The following is a 21,754-nucleotide window of genomic DNA, read 5'->3' as shown; positions in this document are numbered from 1 at the left end:
GAAAATATTATACAATCATAAACAAACTTATTATCGCGAGCAAATTGATTTCGTTGGCGTATTATCGCGAGCAAATGGACTTCGTTGGCGTAATATCGCGAGCAAATGGATTTCTTTAGCGAGTAGAAATCGCCAAAATTAATATCCGCAATATGTCCCAGCACAGGCACAATAAAACCCAGTCCGCTAAACTTGCCTTTATATTAGTTTTTAAAGCCTAATCGGATTAAACTATACGAATCTACATCACGAAATCAAATCGCCGTAAAAAGGTTGTTAGACAAGAAAACGCAAAATAAGATTGTTTACGGCGTCTAGGTCTATCTATCTTGAAGAGGAGCGCTCAACATAACTGCTTAGAGATCTTAAAACTCTGTGTAAACTGTTTAAAGGTGGGTTTCGCCCACGTTTCTTTCACACATTTTGCTGTGTTAAACTAGAGATTGAACAATGTTTTGATTGCGTTAAAGGTGGTATGAACGCAATGGAATAAAGACATATTCAATGTAGCGCGTTAGTAATTATCAATGGAATGTCGGAGCAGCTTAACTAGAAACATATATCATATGTGTGTTTTACTGACTGGTCCGAAACTTGATATACTGATTAAGGAAGTGAAAAAATAGAAATAAATGGAACATTATCAGCCATGTGAATTGGTTCAATCACTTCCATATATAAACTAGACATCGTGAGGTGTGTCACTATTCTATCCCTATCCCTTATCCGGGCTGTGCCCATTGGTATCTCCGGAAATGCTGTTTCCAGTTTAGCACTATAACAGACTTTATCTGGTGCCATTACCATAATTATGTGTTTGTAGAAGGTGTGTAGCACGATCCACTCCCGTTTTTCATTCAGTGGCTGCACATTGGTTTACTTGACGTGTATCAATTTATTTATTTCCACCCTCGTTTTTGTGCTGATTTCAACACGTGCTAATGATAATGGTATATCTTGAATGCATGTATTGTTATAAAATCAGCCTGATCGGACACGCGCACTGCATTGCGGTAATTAGTTTCTTTCAGTCGCCATCTTGGATAAAGCTGATACCACAGGAATCGCGACTACCGAATCTCGGGTCATGTAATTGTTATGGCAACCAGCATGGAGGATATTTGAAGCGGCGGTGCCGCCATGCTATTGATGCTGTGCCATTAATCATTTCATAGACTCGAAATTATCGTAATGGACGACGCCTTTCCCAACTGTCATGTTAACGGGCCGATATAGGGAAATTTCCAAGTTAACATGGTTGACGGTAATTAATAAATCGTTATTAGAAATGCTAGTACTTAAAGCCATCATTTTTTTCGAGCTCTCTCTCTCTCTCTCTCTTTATCCCTGTCATGTCGTTACGATTTATAGCATTTGCCCTAACAGCTTTTATAGAATGTCCATTACGTTACCTTGTGTGTGGATTCGTTGTGTTCTCATAATTATTCGTCCTAAACTTTCATATTGTTATGTAACATATTGTCCATTATGTTACATGCATCGTAACACTTGTAAAATTCACGATATTCTTTGCCCTCGCGGCATTAAACAAAAAATGTATGTAGAATGTCCATCATGTTATCAAATTGTATGAACTTACCCTTAATGTATGTATTGGTTATGTTACCATCTATTTCTATATCATGTTGATTACTTTCCCTTGAAAGAAAAGTTTAACCGAACAGCCTCCAAAGCAATAGGACATTATCTGGCTTTTCCGACAATCTCGATTTTTTGTTCAAGAATGTCCGAGCAGAACCGATTGTCACCAATCTAAAGCACAGTCTATTTCCATGATGTTACCATGGCGAGTGTGTGTTTTACAATGTTTGTCCATTATGTTATCGCCATTACATCGTCTTCTGAAGATATCTTGCACTAACGTCTAACAAATTATTCCATTTTCATTTCCAAAGTTTAATAAGTTTCCCTTGAGTCGTTATTAAGGGTCATGGCAGACACAGCTCTAGGTTATCTTCCCGAACTTAAGACTTACAACGATATATGCACTTAACAATAGTTTTCATCAAGATCTTATTAACATGACCCGTCGTGCCTATGGGTTAGAATCACGATAATGGTTATCACATAACTACTTAAACCTAAATTTCGAAAAATTTCATCTTCAAAACGTATTTCAACAATCCAGCGAAGGCCGCCATTTTGTCACGACGTTCCCGAATCCAGACGCGACGCCATTGTTTACAGCCAACGAAAAGCGCCTATTGATATATATGTAACGTGGGCAAAGTCGCTGATTACCAGGCGGATCATGTGATAAAAAATATTGATCAGACAGGAGACAATCAGTTCTACTTGACCGAGTAAACTCACCCATCAGCTCACCAACAGTACATGTTTAAGGAATTCTCCAGGGTTCCGTCCTCGGAATCCATTTGTATCTGAACTCTCTTATCAAGTGCATGCCTCTTGCTCACCAGTGAACAGTGGAATGAAAATCAAACGACGGAATAAAAACATTAGTGACTGTGTAATAATACTTTTCATAATGATCTAAATTAATCATAATTCAATATCACAATTGTTCACTTATGAACACATGAATGTCCATCTAATAGTAAAGTATATGCTTATTTATATAAAGAAGGCGATGTTTCTCTTAAACATATATTGCTACAGAACATTTTTTAAGCAATATCAATTGTAACGATAAAAATTTAAAAGCGTTGATTTTCTAATAACGAATTGAATGGAGGACCACCTCCTTGACCTACACCTTCCAATATTTGAAAAGGTAATCTTTGGGCTAATGGCAAAATGACGTGAAGCAGTGCATAATGGTTCTTATCTATTAACCGTGTTGTAGGTGCAGTGTAGCTGGTGTTATATTTTATGTATCTGTATTTTAATAACTAAACCCTAAAAAGAAAAATCATTAATATATCATAATTGATTTGACTTTTTTCGGCGACAAGACCTTGTAATAGCCAGTGCATGTTACATTTGCTGAGCAACTCTAATATAAGTTTTACAAAACAATAACACAAAAGCACTGGTATTTCTATAAAGATATTGTTTTATTCCAGACGTACAGAAATGAGAAAAGTTTTTAAAAAAATCTGTTCTAGCCGTACTCTATATTATTTCCTCAGTTGAAATTACATATTTACTAAACACAAATACCATATCTTTTGTCAACATATCGATCGACTTGTCTGGAAGCTCTACGCCTAGTTGCAGATAAGGAACGATTTTATCCGGAATAATTTTACCTGGATGTTATATTCTCCATTTCCATGTCCACCTAACCGAATGACAAATGAGCTTTTATGCCATACGCGTTATCTCTGATGCAGAAGTGGAACAAAGTCCTGTTATACATTCCGTCAAAATATCTTCGAAATGACATTTCTAATTGGGGCAACATTCTGACTCCAACTCAGCTGACAAAAAGATTTGAATTCGCCTTTTCTCTTTTCATTTAATTTTGGCAATTGATTATTTTTTTCTTTGCTTCTGTTTAAGCGACGAAATGGATATGGAGAGTGAAATCACCACCACTTGTTTGGTCTTGATCTAGCGTTCGCACGTGCAAGGGAAGTTTCTGCGTTCTGTCCCTGGCGGGGATACACTATTGTTTATAAACGTAATCATTTCTGCTCCTGCTCATAGCTTAGCAGAACGGGAGTGGAGCGCTAGGTTTTGTCCGTTGTCAGTATAATGTGACCGGACAGTGTTGCACTGTCCGGTGTCTCTGGCGATATGCTAAACACGAGACAGTACTATAAATTGGGAAAGAGATAACACAATATGATTATACCGCAGCCTCTCAAAACATGTACGCACAAAGCTCTGCATATAGGTGATTGCTTGTTTGTTGTTTTTTTTATTAATTTACGTCCTATTAACAGCCAGGGTCATGTAAAGACAGCCTCCCATGTATGCGGTGTGTAGCGTGAGGAATTCCTGAAATAATATTTACTGAAGTGTAACGTAATGTATTCAACCTTTGCACTCTGACAATGCCTATTAAGGTACATTTGTCATTGTAAAATAGCATAACAATTACTCATTGCAGATGATAGCAACTATGTTGGCAATGGAATACACATGAACTACTGAGTTATTGTGATCATGTGTTAAAAGTCTTTAAGCTAAGCTTGTGATAGTGTTGATTTGGATTTTAATAAAGCTTTACTTCTGATATTTTGCATGCGACTTAAAGAACTTTAGAGTACTTTTGTGTTTCGGAAGACAGTGGTATGTTATATGCCACTGTAAACACACTTAAAGTACGGGCTTTAAGTCTATAGTGTGTCTCAGCCGTGGTTAAGGACCCAGAACCTTCCTCAGATGAGTAAATGCTCAAATTCATGACTAAATGTTAGACAGTATGTCAAGATATTGAGAAGAAAATAACGTTTAAAAAAAAGATCAATAGAAGACCCCAATTTGGTCGTCATTTAAAAACTGATGGTTTTCAGCAGGTACAATATGTATGCATTTAACGACAAACTTCATGTCTATTACATATCATTTGATATTGTAATGCTTCAAATGTAGATATCGCTGCAGAGATACCGTTACCACATTTGAAACTCGCTTGGTGATTTAATTCCTCAAGTTTTATCTTACGCGGTGAATACACTGTGCAGGCTGATTAATTTAACAGATTCACCAAACGGTTCCTACGTGTACATGTACGTCAGTAATCTGTTCGGATGCTGTTGAATGATTTGTTTCAGTATTAGATTGTTTAACATCGCTCAACCCTGCATAGATAGAACATATGCATTATACCGGATTGCTGTTACATTGTATATATACAATGTATATTTGCCCGATTTACTGCTTGCAGCTTATTCGCAGGAATCATTTTCGCGAATCGCTTCCTTAGCATTTGGAAGCGTCATTTACGTGACATGCATGGTATGTCTTCCTCTTCCTAACGTCTCTCTTGACAACGCCTCACTTTTGGCTTTCTGTTTCCTCTTTTCAAAGGTGGGCATTATAATAATGACTTTACCGTGATTTAAACTGGTCATAGTGAATACATGTAATAGATTGTTGAGCAGCAAAGTTAATGGATTAGGATTATTGCGTGTGCATGACCATATATTGTGCTGGACTGCTTAGCGTTCGGCATAAAGGGAGTATGACGACTGGTTAGCCCGTGGTAAGTGTAGTGTGACCGTGTTATCTGGTGTCTCTAGCAGCATACCTGACGTCAGCAAGTTAGCACTATGAAATGATCAAGAATTTCCACAATTGCAAAAAACATGAATATACCGCAGCCTCCCAAATTTGAAACGATGCTGACCTTCATACAAATGACCATAGCTTCTAATAGGACATTACTAAAACAATCAACCAACCGTAAAAGGCGACTAAATCTGGAATCGTACTTTCTTTTCTCTCGAGGAAATGTCGAATATATCCACTGTTTGGGTTTCTTTAAATGGATTTGTTTGTAATTTTTCCTGCGTTTCCTTAAAAGAGTGCTAAAAGTAATCTGTATATTCATATTTGAGATTTAGCGAAATCCAAAACTGTATTCGAGCCTACGACATTGTAAAATGAATTATACACAGTTGTTATAACAGATATTACAGTTATTCTAAGAAAACTCCGATACCACAATGTAGGCGCATCTGTTTCCGAGATGGCGATCCCGGTATGTTAATGTCAGTTACCAGAACATTGGCAAGATGTCAGTCATATGGCGATCCTTTTTTTCGCGTTTTGATTTCCGTCATAATAAGAGTGTATATAATAAAGAAACCTGTTAATGTGTCGGGCCTGAAAGCCGGCTTTGCACGGCCCTGATAAGATTAAAACATGACAAGTCACAACGGGCGGTACGCCGTCTTATTTCCTCTTCATTCCTTTCCTGGTAGCTTCTTCAATACGTATGATAAACTACAACGTTGTACTTGATGCACAGAAATATAATCCCTTGGAATAAAATATATGAGTTCACGTAAAACTATATGAACAGACAGTCGTATTTTATAGATAATACATTTGGATTCCATTAGCATGTGATGTATTTATATCAATGTAAAACTACTGTGACGAATACCAGACTTACTTTATTAGGGGAATAATTCTGACAATCGTGTGTAATTTTTGGACTTATGATCTTGGAATTTAAGAATCTATATCTACATAAGATATTACTTTCGTGTACTTCCTTTTTACTCGTAATTGAAGATTTTTGTTTTAATTTTCTGAACTGATAATCTTGGAGTATGGCATTTAAGAAAAATTATCTACATAAGATATCACTTTTGTGTAATTCCATTGTACTCGTAATGTATAATAGATGTTTCTTTAATTTTCGATGCAAGAAAATAAAATTCATGAATCTTTTTTTTCAAACAACAGCAGTATCTATTTAAAAACCTTTCTGATTCATAATCGATTTTATTACTCTTTTATCATTGATAATTATATTTAATAAATTACACGTTTCCTAGTGACATCAAGAATAGTACAAGAATTGTTTATAACAAACTGTATGATCGTTGCTGGTTTTTTTTATTTGGATCAAATTCGTCTCCTGTAGTTATTTATGCGACGTATTAATTAATGTTTAGACTTCATTGATTATAATCAACCGCTTTATTCCTGCGTTAAATGAAAACTCTACTCTAAAATGCCCAATCATGCTTCTTTAATGCTCATACAATGTGTTGTACTAAATCATTTTGTAATGACATTTCGTTTCGTCATTGTGCTTTTATTACTAGAATAAATCATCATATTTGATAATTAAGAGTTTTGGTTTTTATGTTCACTGCAGCTTAATTTATGTTCACAAGTTTTTACGTGTAAGAAAATTTTTATTATGCAATTTGCAACTTTTTTCATAAATATCACTCAATTAAGTCCATCTACCCTTTACTGTAAAGAAGACAGCAATACCATAAGCTGCCCGACTCTGCTCCGAAAAGCTTTTTGGCGCCGACATGATTGAACTTCAAGCTAAATGGATAACAGTAAGCTAGAGTAACCTGTCTAGACTCAACTATTAAGTTGTTTTAATGTATTAACACGTTAGTAGTATCGATGTTCTCATAGCGGCACTCATTTTTCACATCGGCGTTTTGAGTTCACAATTTTTGTTTGTTTGTTTGATTAATTAACGTCCTATTAACAACCAGGGTCAAGGACGGCCTCCCATGTATGCGGTGTGTTGTGTGTAATATGAAGTGCGAGTGTGCGTTTTGGGAGGCTGTGGTATATTCGTGTTGTGTCTCAATGTATAATGGAACTCTTACCCTTTTTATAGTGCTATATCTATCAAGCATGCAACCGAAGATACCAATTAACACATCACACTCGGTCAAATTATACTGACAACCAGTCGTGCCATTCCCTTGATGCTGAGCTCTAAGAAGGAGCATATAGTACCACTTTTATAGACTTTGGTGAGTCTCGGCCATGGGACAGAACCCACAGCCTTCCTCAGAGGGGCGAGCGCTCAACAGAAGGCCAAAAGTGAGGGGATGTCAAAAGAGATGTTTGGACGCTCGAGAGACACGGCACAAACATACTGGAATATCTCATATCAAAAGCAAGCACGCGTACACGCAATACTTCAGCTTTTAATAGGGTCTAGATTAGAAACTGCTGTAACTGTAAAGTGAGTCACGTGATATAAATACACGATTGTTAGAAAGTACATTATCCATGTAGTCGAACACTCCTTTCTTTAATATACAGCGTGAAAACTGTCGAATCTGCCGACATTCTATTTTATGGTAGGCCTGCAATCTGATTAAAGTGGTCTGTTCATGGTTTCCAAAGTAAGTAAAGTACACATCATGAACCTTTGATTTAATCAGATTGAATAAACCAGAAAATCGGCTAGTCTTGGGATACTGTACTAAGCAATATTGAATAATGATACAATAAAAAACCTAAGAATAAATTACACAAATTCTGTTAACTGACTGATTTTCGCGATTTGCAACACCTGCGAAATTTAATCAGTTAGCTTTCAGCATTGTTCTCAATATAGATACGTACGGATGTTATTGAAGTAAAAATATTCTCATAAAAAATCAAGCTTTCGCTGTTTCATTGTCGTCATTGTGATACAAATCTTAGCCACAGCGACAATCGTTATACAAAGATAGGTCGCTGGGCCATAATGACACTAGTCGTATAAATTTAGGTCAAAGCGACTTTCGACATAAAAATGTAGGTCACAGTGACACCTGCTACGTCATTGATGGCACCGTTAAACAAACAAGGTCATGTTTCAAATAAAATATAAAAATTGAGTTGTTACAACTCGGTTCTTAACCATTTAACTTTTTTAACTTTCATATCATTAAAACAAAATCTGCTATGTGACATGGTCGTGCATAAATCTTGCCAACAGTTTTGAATAACTTAATTTATTTCTCTAATCTAAGTGGGGTTTTTTTTGTTTGTTTTTTTTTTTAAATAAAAACATTATCCAATTAATTTTTTTTTTAATTTTTTTAACAAAAATCTTTTTATTCAATCTTACATAATGTCATATAATTTCCATTAAGTAAAAAAAAAGTTGAGGGTAGGGCGTTAAAATTGTACCGTTTGCACTCCCGCATGATCGTAAAGGGCTAAATTGAGGATACTATCGTTTCTCCTCTTATTATAACCGGAAAGGATATGTTTTGGTGGCATGCTTCAGTGAGACAGTCAGATTCCCTCCACTACATGATTATTCTGCAGCCTCCCAAAACATACAGAAATTTACACGTGCAATATACTGCATACATGGGAGTCGTCCTTAAATGACCCTGGTTGTTAATAATAATAAAATAAAAGCACACAAGAATTTTTTATCATCTTTTAATTATTTTCATGTAAGAAAATAAATGTCACAGGCTTGTAGACAACGTAGAACATTTGAATCTCGCCCGATGTCACCTTCTAACTGGTGAAGTGGACAGTGTTAATTCGGAACCTAACACTAAACCGATCCTGCTTATTATATCTTTTTCATATGACATCGTTATCTGCTCACGAATATTGGTATCTATTGTGCCGTCAGTATTCTGTAAGCGAAACTCACGACGTTTTTTCTTCCAAAAATATGACGTTGCGCTCGTAAACACGTGGCACACAATTAATGCGTATCATTAAGTGCAGATAACTCTGTAATATGGAAATGCGGATTATACAAAACGTTTGTTAAATGACCACAAAATGACATATAACTTCTCGAATATTATAAATGAACATATTTTGGTGGTATCATAGCATAACATAACACATAACTGTTATGTATCAGAATATGTCTGTTAATCTTTTAATGAGGATAGATTGCTGTAATTCTTAACCAGTCATAATGTAAAAAAATTGTTCCAAAATATATTCATTTCCAATATATATATATGATTTTACAGGTGTATCTACATTCTATAAACGTGTGTAATACACCGTCTACATTATGTGGTCAACATTTCTTCATGTAGACAAATCTCTTTATTCGTCGTATTCAAAGTCTGTTTTCGTGATGACATTAAATGTAATTAAATGTAATAAAAGAAATGGTGTAAACTTAAACCTAGCACTAGCGGAGAAATTATAAAAAAAGATTGGGTGAAATACAGTTGTGACATTAAAATATGAAATAATCACACAAAGAGAAAGGGCAATGGGGTTATAGCTTGCCTAGTGTACATAACATACACAAAACCCATGAACACTGTTACTAAGAAACCTTTTGTTTTTTCTCCGACATGGTATTAAAAATCCTATATACGTTCTGTTCCGTCAATTTTGACTTAAATCAAAATGATTTGCCATTTAAATAAAGGTTTATTTTTTATCTGAAATAAAGATTATCAGTTGTCATGGGTACCGATGTAGTAAAAAATAAGCATGGCTACATGGGTATATAACTTATTGAATTATCTCCCTTTTAAGAAACGAAACGAAAAACATGTTTTATCCTCTTATAAGCCCACGCGATGGTAATAATTTGACCTCAATAATTTCTGAAATAAACTCCCAGACAATGAATACGTAAAGACTATAGCCATAATGAAGAAACAGTATCTCTTTAAAGAAGCGATAATCTACAAACCTCATTCTAAGTCACCATGGAAATGGATGACGTATGTATTTCTGATTAGAAAGGTTGGTATCTTTACATGTATTTGTCTTGAATGTCACCCGTGTCTTGTAGTTAACGATGAAATGCAGATGGAGAATCTCTGAACCTTCACTGACCAAGTCCAATAAATAACCGTATCTTGTTGCTATCGTCATCTGTGTTTTAGAACTACAGAGTAGCCTTTCGTGCAGAAAGAAGAAAGATATCATTTTACCGATAAGATGTTTGAATGAAAAGATAAGCAAAAGAAGAATAAAACTAAAGAGTTGCACTTATCATAAAGAGTGAGACGATATACACAGAATTCTTAATCATAAAATTTCTAGTCCAATAAATAAATACTAAAATGAAAAATATTGCCGACTATTTTCTTCTTCTAAAAGTCTTAATTATTCACTTTCGCATGCCTAAGCACAATTGCTCTTGTTCAAGAAAAATCAATATTTGTAACATGAAATCGAAATCAAGACAATTAATCATAAAGCATGTCGGAAATCATGAATGAGAGACATAACGTTATTCATTGAACTCCTTACCTTTGCGAACCATTACATGTCTTTCGATGATGATTATAAATCCCCATGTGGTCAAGATTAGTGTTCATTATACCAAGCCCTAGTACCCATTAATTCACTGTTAATGTTTCTTTAACAGTTCTTACAGATATCGATATGAAGGAACAATTGTGGTTATTAAAGTATACAGATGTTCCATGCAGGATCTCTTCCAAATATAATTTTATTTTTTCCTCTCTACACAAAAGTACACAAAAGTTCACAATTAACTTAAGATTTACAAATATATGAGGATGTAGATGAGAGATAGTGGATCTGAATATTTAATGCTCACAAATCAATATTAAAGTGTACAGCGCACTCACTTGCTCAAAAAACGTCAGCGACATTTGGACTTCTGTCCAGATGAAAAGCTTAATTTTGTGTCCTTTTCCTGTTGTTTTTTTTTGTAGGCTTTTGTAATATTGGATTTAGCACAAAGGTGTTGTGTGGTTCCAACGTGAACACAGCGAGAAATGTTATCACCATATGATGTCCATCCATATATTTTACTTCCTATACCTAGATACTGAATTGTCAAAGTGTGATTGTGTGCTTTACAATACAGAGTGTATTAGATAAAACAATGACAAGTTAAAAAAAAAACTATAAAAGCAAACACGTTGATTGGACTCCGGACTATTGTAATTTTCTTTCATTTCATTCATGTAATCTGGTGGAGTTGTTACAGACGTCAAAATGTAACGTGAACATTTCTAAGCTATCTTCACCACACATTTTCGAATAATCTTTTTGTACGCCTCTTTTGAACCAAATAAACGTTCGTTAACTCTCCTTAACAGACCTGCACAATTGTATTGCAGCACCGGATTCGGGTTACTGTAATATGGTGTTGAGACGACCCATTAGGCACTTAAGTGTGACATTACAAGGTTCCAAGAGACGTTGATTCAAACAATTCTATGATCCAGACCTGCTACTCCTCGGAAGTTAGTATTCATCAAATGCGTAGTTACGGAGTAAATCCAAAACATCGTCATAACTTGGTCTGTAAATTTAAAAAAGCGTTTTATTATTTTGCATACCCAATTAATAAATTTTACTTAAAGATGTTAAAACATTTAAGGTTACTTTTTAAAAGTTATTAATACAAATGTCATACTACCATTTGCCACTTACGTGTATACTAATGGATCATTGCATGATATTTTGGACCTTGAAGATCCATCCAAAATATCTTTGTAAAATTTTATCAGTTCGGGTTGTTTTATTATCGAAATCTTGGGGCTGTCCCGGTCATTGAAAGTGGAAAGAGATCATATATCTTCAGAATAACATTTTGTTAATTTGCTGTGAAACATATACTAAAACATCCAGACCATACTTATGATATATGTTTATGAATTATTGTTAAACTTTGCAGCAAAACCGGGAATTTCTTATGATCAACATACATCTGTATTTGTGTTTCGTTGTCTATGGCAACATTTATATTTTTATATATATTGTGCCATCTTCCTTCATGCGACTTTCATTGCAAATACAACAAAGCAACTAATTTTCAGTATTCAATAAATATAATAACTCTTTGTTTTAAAAACAGTTTTTTGAATCAAATTCAATCCATGACATTTCACATTTGTAATTTTATCGGATCATGTGATTTTCCTGATTAATACATTTCTCTAAGTGATATTTTTATCTAAAGCGTAATGTTCAGTTCAACCTCTATGATTTATTGCTGTAAATGTTATGACTCCAGTAAGAGTAAAAACTATCAGCAATTTAGGAAATTAATTATCACGCGCGGCCTTGGCAGTTTCAACTGCTCTTCCGGATTATCCGCAGGGTATTTAACGCAATGGGGACGTCCTCGTAGTGACATCGATCTTGTGTAACCCCTACATTGGCTGTATGCGGTAAAATCATTGAATTAATAGAATCAAGGGTAAACGTAGAATATTGATATAAAACACATTGGATTTCTCTTTAACAATCACTGGAGGTTAGGTGTGTTCAATTGGGTATAAACACGTAGCATTATTCTTTATAAGTAACACGTTGACTGCCTTGCGATGATTTTTTTTCAAAAATAATATTGCATAAATATTTGCAAATAGAAACCTATATAATTTGGTTTAACTGATCTTGAATCTGAATACCGTAAAAAATTCCACACTCATTTATAATCCCAGACTGATCACATAGAAGAATTGAATTACGAATTCAAGAACAAAAAAGAAAAGCCAGTCGAGAATCTTAGCAGATTAACGATGACGCCAATTCTACAAGCATTCCTTGTCGTATCATAATCCGTTGTGTCGGATACGGAAGAAGGCATCTAATCACCAACTCGACAAAATCCTATTTGTTATGTTGGGATTTCCGGACGCTTTGTGACTTGCCCCGATGAATAATACATTTTATTTCCCATTTAAGAAGATTGTTGTGTTTGCTATCATAGGTCGCCCCAGATGTGATTACTTTTAGAAAATAATTATGTTTTATAAAATATGTTAGCCGTTATACTTAAAGATAGCATCGCTAGTTTCTTCTAAATCATTTTAAAAATAATCATTAACACATCAACGAGGTACAAATATATAACAAAAAGGGAGATGAAACCTGAATACTTTTTCTTCTTCTTTAAGATGACTCTTGTGTCACAATAATCTGTATAATTAAACGAAATTGGTATCGAATATTTTGTAAAGCATTATAAAGTATGTTGAACGTAAGATTGTTGAAACACGTGCCCGCGGGATCAAGCAACATGGAATATCGACCATTAAGCAAACAATGGCTAAGGCCGCATGTAAAGAACATTTTAAGTTCTCTACTTTTAAGACACTCCCTATGATGCTTTAATGGAAAAAATCGTGATCGATACCACGATCTAATTCATTAGTATTGTGAAATAACGGAATCGGTATTTTACTGATATGGAGTGTCTAAAGAACCTTTTCACAAATGTTTAGATCCGAATACTGTCGATTGGTTTCTAACTTTTGTTAGAAAGTAACAGTCATTAACGAGTATAAATATGATCATTCCGAATAATAACATTAGAAAGGAAACACATTTATACATATTTCAATTTTCACTGAATTTGGACTCAATAGAATTACTTAATACATCATGTTTCATTTGCTCATTAACTTGAGTAGATTAACATCAGTTTTCGCCAAAGAAATTATTCTAGACCAACATTACGTAGGCGTAGCTTTCTAAAAGGCTTAGATGTAAATTGGTTGTTTCAATAAATGCAAACACCACGGACAGATTCTACAATTTTAAGAACACCGAATTTTTATGAACATGAACTCTTCGCAGTTCATTCAGTTTATTTCAAGAGGAACTCAATTCATCACTCCCATGAAATTGATCAAAGCAAGGATCAATTCTTAAATGGAATAAAATATTTAGTTGGCATGAAGCTACTGGAGTACATGTCCCACTTTCTGCTATCTGTATTATATTAAATGAAATGCCGTCTATCCGGTTAATTAGGAGGGTCAACATTTTCGCGAATTCAAGTAAAAACATGCAAATTAATTTTTAGCTGTTTTATATTTTGCGGTCTGGCCTTCAGGGTCTATATGCCAACGATTTCTCTGTATTTCGCGGATCAAATTTTCGAGGTCACACCAATGTTTAGTAAAATCACAAGTATATCATCCACGCGAAAATAACATACGGTTTCAGAACGTGTAATATTATATTATCGTCGATGTTGAAATAGGAGTTGATTTGAAAACCAGATATAGGATGACATCTCTTGTTGCTATAGTGTGTCGAGATGATATATGGTGGCTGGATACATGTATATCCACATCAACGCCATTGTCAGAACATAACGTGCACTTTGTTCCTTATTAGAGACACATTGTTACGGAAGCAGGAGACAATTACCCAGGCCTAATGTAACACATTAAGACAGACAGATTAATTTTCAATGATATCAAATGGGCATTAATAGTGCTAGCATCACTTCACGAAGAATGCAGCCTTAATTAATATCGATTATTTCACATTCACGTAATTCACGCACTGCAATGTGACTTTCCTGAATATAGATATCGTGCTTTTGACCTATATCAAGAATATTATACACGTATTTTAAAACATTTTATTTGAGTTGAAAAATATTGTTTACGTAATGATATTTCTATTTCATATTTTTTTCAACCAGTGAGTATTTCATGTGTGACGTTTCGATGAATAGTAAGATGTGAACACATCCACATTCGTCAGGCAAATGTCACATATGAAACACACACAATTTATTGTGTAACATAACATATATATCACCTTATCACCCCTATATCCACTAACTTTGCCCATGTATCATTGTTTTGAAACTTGTTACTAACGTAATCTATCGCGGAATGATTTCCATTGGCTGTGTGACGTAATCTATCGCGGAATGATTTCCATTGGCTGCGTGACGTAAGGAAATAACGATGTAACATCATGATTCGAAGACGGCGTGACAAAATGTCTGCCTCTGCTGGATTTTTGAAACACTTTTAACGGTGAAATTCTCCAAAATGCAGGTTCTTGTATTTATTGGATGAAAAGTATTTCAGTATGCATTATATTTGATATTTTATGAAATTTGTCCCGTCGTTTTAAATTTTGCCCCTCTAATAATTTGCTATCCTATATAATGCTTCAATCACACGTCCGTATACTAGACCTTGACAGGTAACAGTTTGATAGGGTTGAAGATAGAGTTGATTTTTTAAGGGGTTGAGCGTTCGATATATTGATATATATGGAATCATCAATGATAAATTCATTTATTTGTATCAAGACATTTATAATACGAAACATATCTTCTCATCAAGATAAACAGAACAAAATGGAATTGTTATGCAATTTTTAAAAAATGACACCAGTGCTTTAATGAAAGTAAATATTTCACTACTATTTTCCTATTTCATATATCCATATTATTGAATTCTCTATTTTCAGATAAGACAATGCGTGTTTCGATCTCACAGAAGACATCACAATCGATACCTACCTATCAGAGCGGATGTGCTGACGCGCCATTATCATTCCCAAACTAATACTTACTTTTCTAAACTACTGTCGTATGATGATATCACAGGTGAATCGCGTTTTCCGTATCTGAATGGAAGCCTTCCCGCTCTTTTACCGAATCGGAAGGGTAGCTTGACCTTGAATCTGCTGCATTCACAATATGCAATGGAGTAACCTTGTGTGCACAAGGTGGAACATTCGATACTCCTCGAAACTGTGTGTCCACATAAACACAACAAAAGTGCCACAACACATAAGGTCTGAATCGAATTCATCTTGTTCTTTCTGCAAGTAAAATGAAAAATTATCGTTAGTTTTTTTTGCCTCATATATATTATCCACGGTGTTAAAACGTAATTTATATGTAGTATTCCTATCGATTTTTCTGCACCTGATGATAGTAATAATTAAATGACACAGCTTTCCAACTCCTTAAGTTTTTCCATAAGGTATAAAATGGTGATGAGATACGATATAACATACAATCATTTTACTTGTACAGCTGAAATGAAATGAACATGGTGATTTCATTGCCACCAAAGTGACTTTATGGAAAAAAGCGATGGTATTATAGCTGAAATAAAGAAGTGTTAGATAACTAGTTTTGACAATACAAAGTATGACCGAAATGCTGATTTGTACAAGATTGAACATTTCATCATCCCTAAGCGAACATTCTTACTATCGTTAGCGAGATAACCCAAACTTAAAATAAGTAGAAGTCAAACCATCGTACATTTTTTACACTCTTTTCACCATATATTATACGTAAAATATGTTTCACATGTTATTATTGTTCTGGGAATGACAGTTCCTAGTGGAATGTTATACTATGCTCGAGGCGTCCTTATTAGGTGGTGTCCTATCCAGTTGTCAGTGCCACGTCAACACCCACGGTACGGATGAGGACGCTGAACGATATGTTTCATGTTTCAAGTGATTTTCACTTGATACCAATTTCCGAAAGACAGATATATTGCTTTAAAATACCTTGACATAAACCCATCCTGCTCTAGGTTGCTTGGTCTTAACGAGAGATGTAGACAATTCTCTTGATACAATCGTTTTTGTCTTATGAAAAATAAAAATCTTACTAGTATTTTATTTGTAAATAAACATGTCTGCTAATGTTTTATTCGCAAAAAATAAAAATGTCTCCTAATGTTTTATTCGTAAATAAAACTATCGTACTGTCATGATACATAGGGAAAATGTTTTGTTGTTTCTCTGTCTATAATATGCATAGACATATAATTTTGAACAGGAGTTTTAGGTCACCTGAAACGAATTCTCATGGTGACCTATTCTAATCGCCTTTTGTCCGTCGTCCGTCATGCGACGATTAACTATTTACATTTTCGACTTCATTCTATATCCGAAATCGGGTGACCGTTAAGACCCATGGACCTCTTGTTTTTTACTCAATTTGGCATTTTAAAGAAATCAAAATTTGTAGTCATGTATATATTAATGAAGATTATTTCCTACGCAAAACAAAGTTCAAAATAACCCATTTTATTACGGGACACAATAGAAATGGGCATAATGAAAATCATATTACGTCATAACAGTATGATATGCAAATACGATTCGTGAGCAACATTTTTGTACGACTTATCACGATACTTAAAAGAATAATGAAAAACACAATTCAACGCCTCTATTAAAGAAATATAAACGATCTATAAACTGAATAACCGGAAGCAATAAACCAAAAAACAAATGTCCTAAAAACCGGCCATTACCCTAGGACCGGAACAGTAGAAGCGTGGTTTGGAAACAATCAATTCCAATTAAGTAATTACAAATAAACAACATCAGTAGCGATGACCCTCGTCCGGCTCCACACCACATGAAACAGATGCATAGATAAGTGATAAGATGTATTCACGGCAACCTTTCGAATTAGGTCATCGACCAATAACCTTGACTATTACAAAAGTGTTCTAAATAGGTCAATTGATTTCACATCCGCAGTATAGAACATTTTATTGTCTAATCAATTATCGTGGAATTTTAATCATAGACAATGGAAACTATATAAATAATCACTTAAAAAGAAACAGGGATTATGTGAAAAAGAATTGATTTTACGGTAAACTAGATCATGAAAAGACATCAACAACTGTAAGAATTAAACCGATGACATCATCAAATTATCAACATACTAGTTATATTGTTTACTGCAACCCAAATCATCTTCGCGGCATCTTGATTTCGCGATGTCATGCCTAGTGACTTATTCGTGGGGATTTCATTTCGCGGAAAACAGTCAAAATATGATCTATGATATATTTCTATTTATATAAGAATATATATTTCCGTGTATTATACTAATGCTTCAAACAATTTTGCAGACATTTATATTTGCTATTTCTTATCACCCGCGAAATTGAATTGAACGTGACAATATTTTGGTTTACAGTATATGCTTCTTCTCAGGAACCCTTTGCAACATGTTTTCAAGTATTATATAAAGGCAATATATTACATTCTATGAACCATTTCCCGCATCGAACAAACATATCATACGATAGAGTGGCGTTGCATTCGAGGTATTTCGAAAGTATTATATATTAGCTGCCTGCATTTATTTTTTTTCTGAGCGATTCATCCCTGTTTTAGTCAGACACAAGAAAGTCCACAATGGTATATTTTCCTATTGGAGAATATTCCTTGATACCAGCATTTTAAAAAATTTTCCGATTGGTGCGTTTGGAATGGGAAGGAGGATGGGAAGAAAGAAGAGGAAAAGGATGAAGATGTTGAATAAAAATTGCGAGAAATGCTGCACTTTACCCATGTTCACATCGATGTAAAACCCATCCTATTACAAACGTGTCACTTGCAATATACTATCGCAGAACAAACGTGTGTTATACATGGAATAGGAATCTAATAAAGAAATCGCACACAATTTCCCATGGGCAGAGCAATTGAATTCTTTGTTGGACATATAAGCCCGACAAACCCCGACGGGTTATGAAGCGTTTAGAGTGTATTAACCAGTGAGGAAAAGATCTAGACGATGTGACAATTACATTATATGTGGCACTAATACATATAAAGTCGACATCTTCTGAGGTTTTATTCAAAGTTAATAGATTTATTGTATAATATGTTAACGGCACATAGATGTACAAAAATGTGCGAACAATCGTAAGTCAAGAACAGTTACTTATAATGATAAGGAAATTACGAAAAAACAGACGGAGAATTTTTTGTACTTCACTGAGACTGTCATTCAGCTCGATAAGATTCAATTTGAAGAAAATTTTATTAATGTATCATACACAAAGCCAGCGCTCGGGGAGAACAGCTGAAACCATCCAAATTACCAATAAATTTAAATGTATCAATGACTTTTATTAATTTTTTATGAGCATATATAGTAAACACACGATACAACAGATTTTCTTGGTCATTGAATCACTGAAGAACAAAGATTTACCGGAAAAGATATTGTATTCTCTACACGAATGTGGTGTTATCGCTTGAAATGAATTTAAAAAACGCCGAAATGAAACTAAATTTTCCTCCAAGACTTGAAAATAATATTATCATCAATAATATGATTACAAACTTCGTTTGACCGAAATTTTGCGAAAAGTTTATTTATATATCCACATTCTCTAGAACATGGAATCGGATCTAGACAGAAATGCATAAACAAATATTTTTATTTTTCTAGAGACAACGCACTTGTACGTACTCATTCAAAGACACAGCAGAAACCATAAAGTGGTAGTTTCTGCTCTTGCTAAGTGCCCAGTATACATGGAGTGGGACGACTGGTTCGCCCGTTGTCAGTATGATGTGACCGGGTGGGGTGTGTTGGTTGATGCCTTCGGTAGCATGCTGCAGTGATATAGCACTATAAAAAGGGCAAGAGTTCCACTATACAAAAAGACCCTACACGAACATACCGCAGTCTCCCAAAATACGCACCTCGTACTTCACACACGCTACCCACCGCATACATGGTAGGCCTTCCTTATAACCCTGGCTGTTAATAGGATGTTAATTAATCAAAACATAAGCAAACAAACAAACTTCAAAGAGACAATTCTGAACCTGATACACCAAGATATTTTATTCAACATAACCAGATTCGCTGTTGGTTATACTAGTAGTATAAAGAGAAAACACAAGGCGTATTGAGCTATTGTCAATTGGCTATGTCATAAAATGTCATAAGCTTTATGACATAATAAACTGACAATGTATATTAAAATTGTCAAAAGAAAATGTCTAGACGTTGGTCATAATTAGCGAAAGAATGGACATTAATGGCCGATTATAATATTTGATTTTTATGTCGTCCTCCACTAGCAGTTGCCCTAGGGAAGTATCCAGCGAAAAGGAAATGATCCTTGTATATAACAAACTGCGATTATATGTGCGGATTATTTCCAAACGATGAATGTGTAGCGATTTCATTAAAATTTATTTTTCTTTTCTGAAAAGAAAATAGCAAAATTTTGACTCTCGAAAATAACTTGCTAGTCAGCGTTTCTGCTAATATCATGGTAGTTTTTATTAGTTTATCTGATGTAGTTTGACATATAAATAATTCAATTCTTCAGTTCGCTAGTTTATATTACATAACATATTTATCACAGCACGCAATCACCTGTTTTTGACGGGTTTCTGGAGTTAACTATTGTATTCCATCTCTAAACACAGGCGTTATCTTCTTGTCTCTGAGTAGCAACCATACCAGATTCAATTACACTGCAGATCATCAAATGGAATCTTTAAGAGATAATACCTTGTGTTTAATCTCGAGTAATCACTTTAAAAGCATTTTCTTTTACTTTTTATTAACAATGATGTTGTTGATGTTAAGAATGGTTTTTGTTTCGGATTGGACGCCGTAAAAAAGCCATAATTTTTGGCATCTCTCTAGGTTAGGATGTAGGTGCTAGAGATATAGTACAGATACGGAGGCATCAACGCTGACATACATTTTATTTTTCGAAAAGACATTTATGAAAGTGGTAGTTTCTGCTTTTGTTGACGTTCAGAATAACGAGTAAAGGGCGACTAGTTCGTTCGTTGTTGGTTTTATGTCACTGTATGAAGGTGGTCTCCAGCAATATGCTACAATGAAAAAACACGGTCAGAATTGTTTATGGTGTTTGTTTGAATAAATCAACGTCATATTTACGGCCAGTGTCTCTTTAGGGCAAGCCAGTCTAACCACCCCTTTTAAACAACCGCAGGCAGAAGCTACAACTTTACTAGACGGTGGTGCATCTCGGCCAGGGGGACAGAATCCAGAGCCTTCCTCACAGAGAAACGATAATATCCTGAATTTAGTCGCCTTTTCCGATAATGCAATTGGGCAGCAGGTACAATGCTAAAGTTTGTTTGTTTCATTAATAATTAACGTCATATTAACAGCTATGGTCATGTTAGGACGGTCTCCCTTGTATGCGGTGTGTTGGGTGTATGTAGTGCGAGGTGCATGTTTTGGGAGACTGCGGTATATTCATGTTGTGTCTTCTTGTATAGTGGAACTGTTGCCCTTTTTATAGTGCTATATCACTGAAGCATGCTGCCGAAGATTTTGTTTGTTTGTTTGATTAATTAACGTCCTATTAACAGCTATGGTCATGTTTGGTTTTATTTGCCTTTTTTTAAATAACCAAATCGCAACATTTTAGCATATAACCAACCTTACATTGTAGACAAACGAGAGTCAGAAAAAACCAAGACTAACACATTATGACTAAATTCAAACATTAAAATGCCCCATGAAAGCAAGCCAACTATAACATTTTAAATTAGTCAGCCTCTTAACATTGCAATTAACCCGGCTAAGAAACCAGCTAAGCCATTTTCTTTTTCTAAACGACTTGCCAATGAGTCATCTCTTTCGACATTTGAACAGTAGTTATATAAAATATTCTTTCCGGATACTGCGCAAGTTGTTTTTAATTCTAAAAGATCAAATGATCGGACATAAAAAGTATACGCCAGAGGGGTATATCCAGCAGCACTAGTCTGGAAGCTTAGCATTTACCATAGCAATATAAAATACATTAATGACATAAATGTCTCTACTTGTTAAAGTGTATATGTACTCATCGGTAGAAATGACAGTTGT

At 34.7% G+C, this 21,754-nt stretch overlaps 1 long non-coding RNA gene across 1 annotated transcript in view; it reads right to left on the bottom strand.

Annotated features, from left to right (window-relative positions):
• Positions 1-10,798: 10,798 nt before the first annotated feature.
• The window catches only part of LOC138321468 (uncharacterized), a 37,615-nt gene continuing 26,659 nt past the window's right edge, over positions 10,799-21,754 (bottom strand). The window contains exons 2-3 of the long non-coding RNA XR_011208337.1: positions 15,676-15,927; positions 10,799-11,641 (exon numbers count right to left, since the gene is read on the bottom strand). This is a non-coding gene — a long non-coding RNA (uncharacterized lncRNA). The remainder of the gene's footprint in view (positions 11,642-15,675; positions 15,928-21,754) is intronic.

Source organism: Argopecten irradians, chromosome 4, assembly GCF_041381155.1.
Source record: "Argopecten irradians isolate NY chromosome 4, Ai_NY, whole genome shotgun sequence".
NCBI lineage: Eukaryota > Metazoa > Mollusca > Bivalvia > Pectinida > Pectinidae > Argopecten > Argopecten irradians.
The sequence above is the reverse complement of the archived record's forward strand: the minus strand, read 5'-3'. Positions and strand labels throughout refer to the sequence as shown.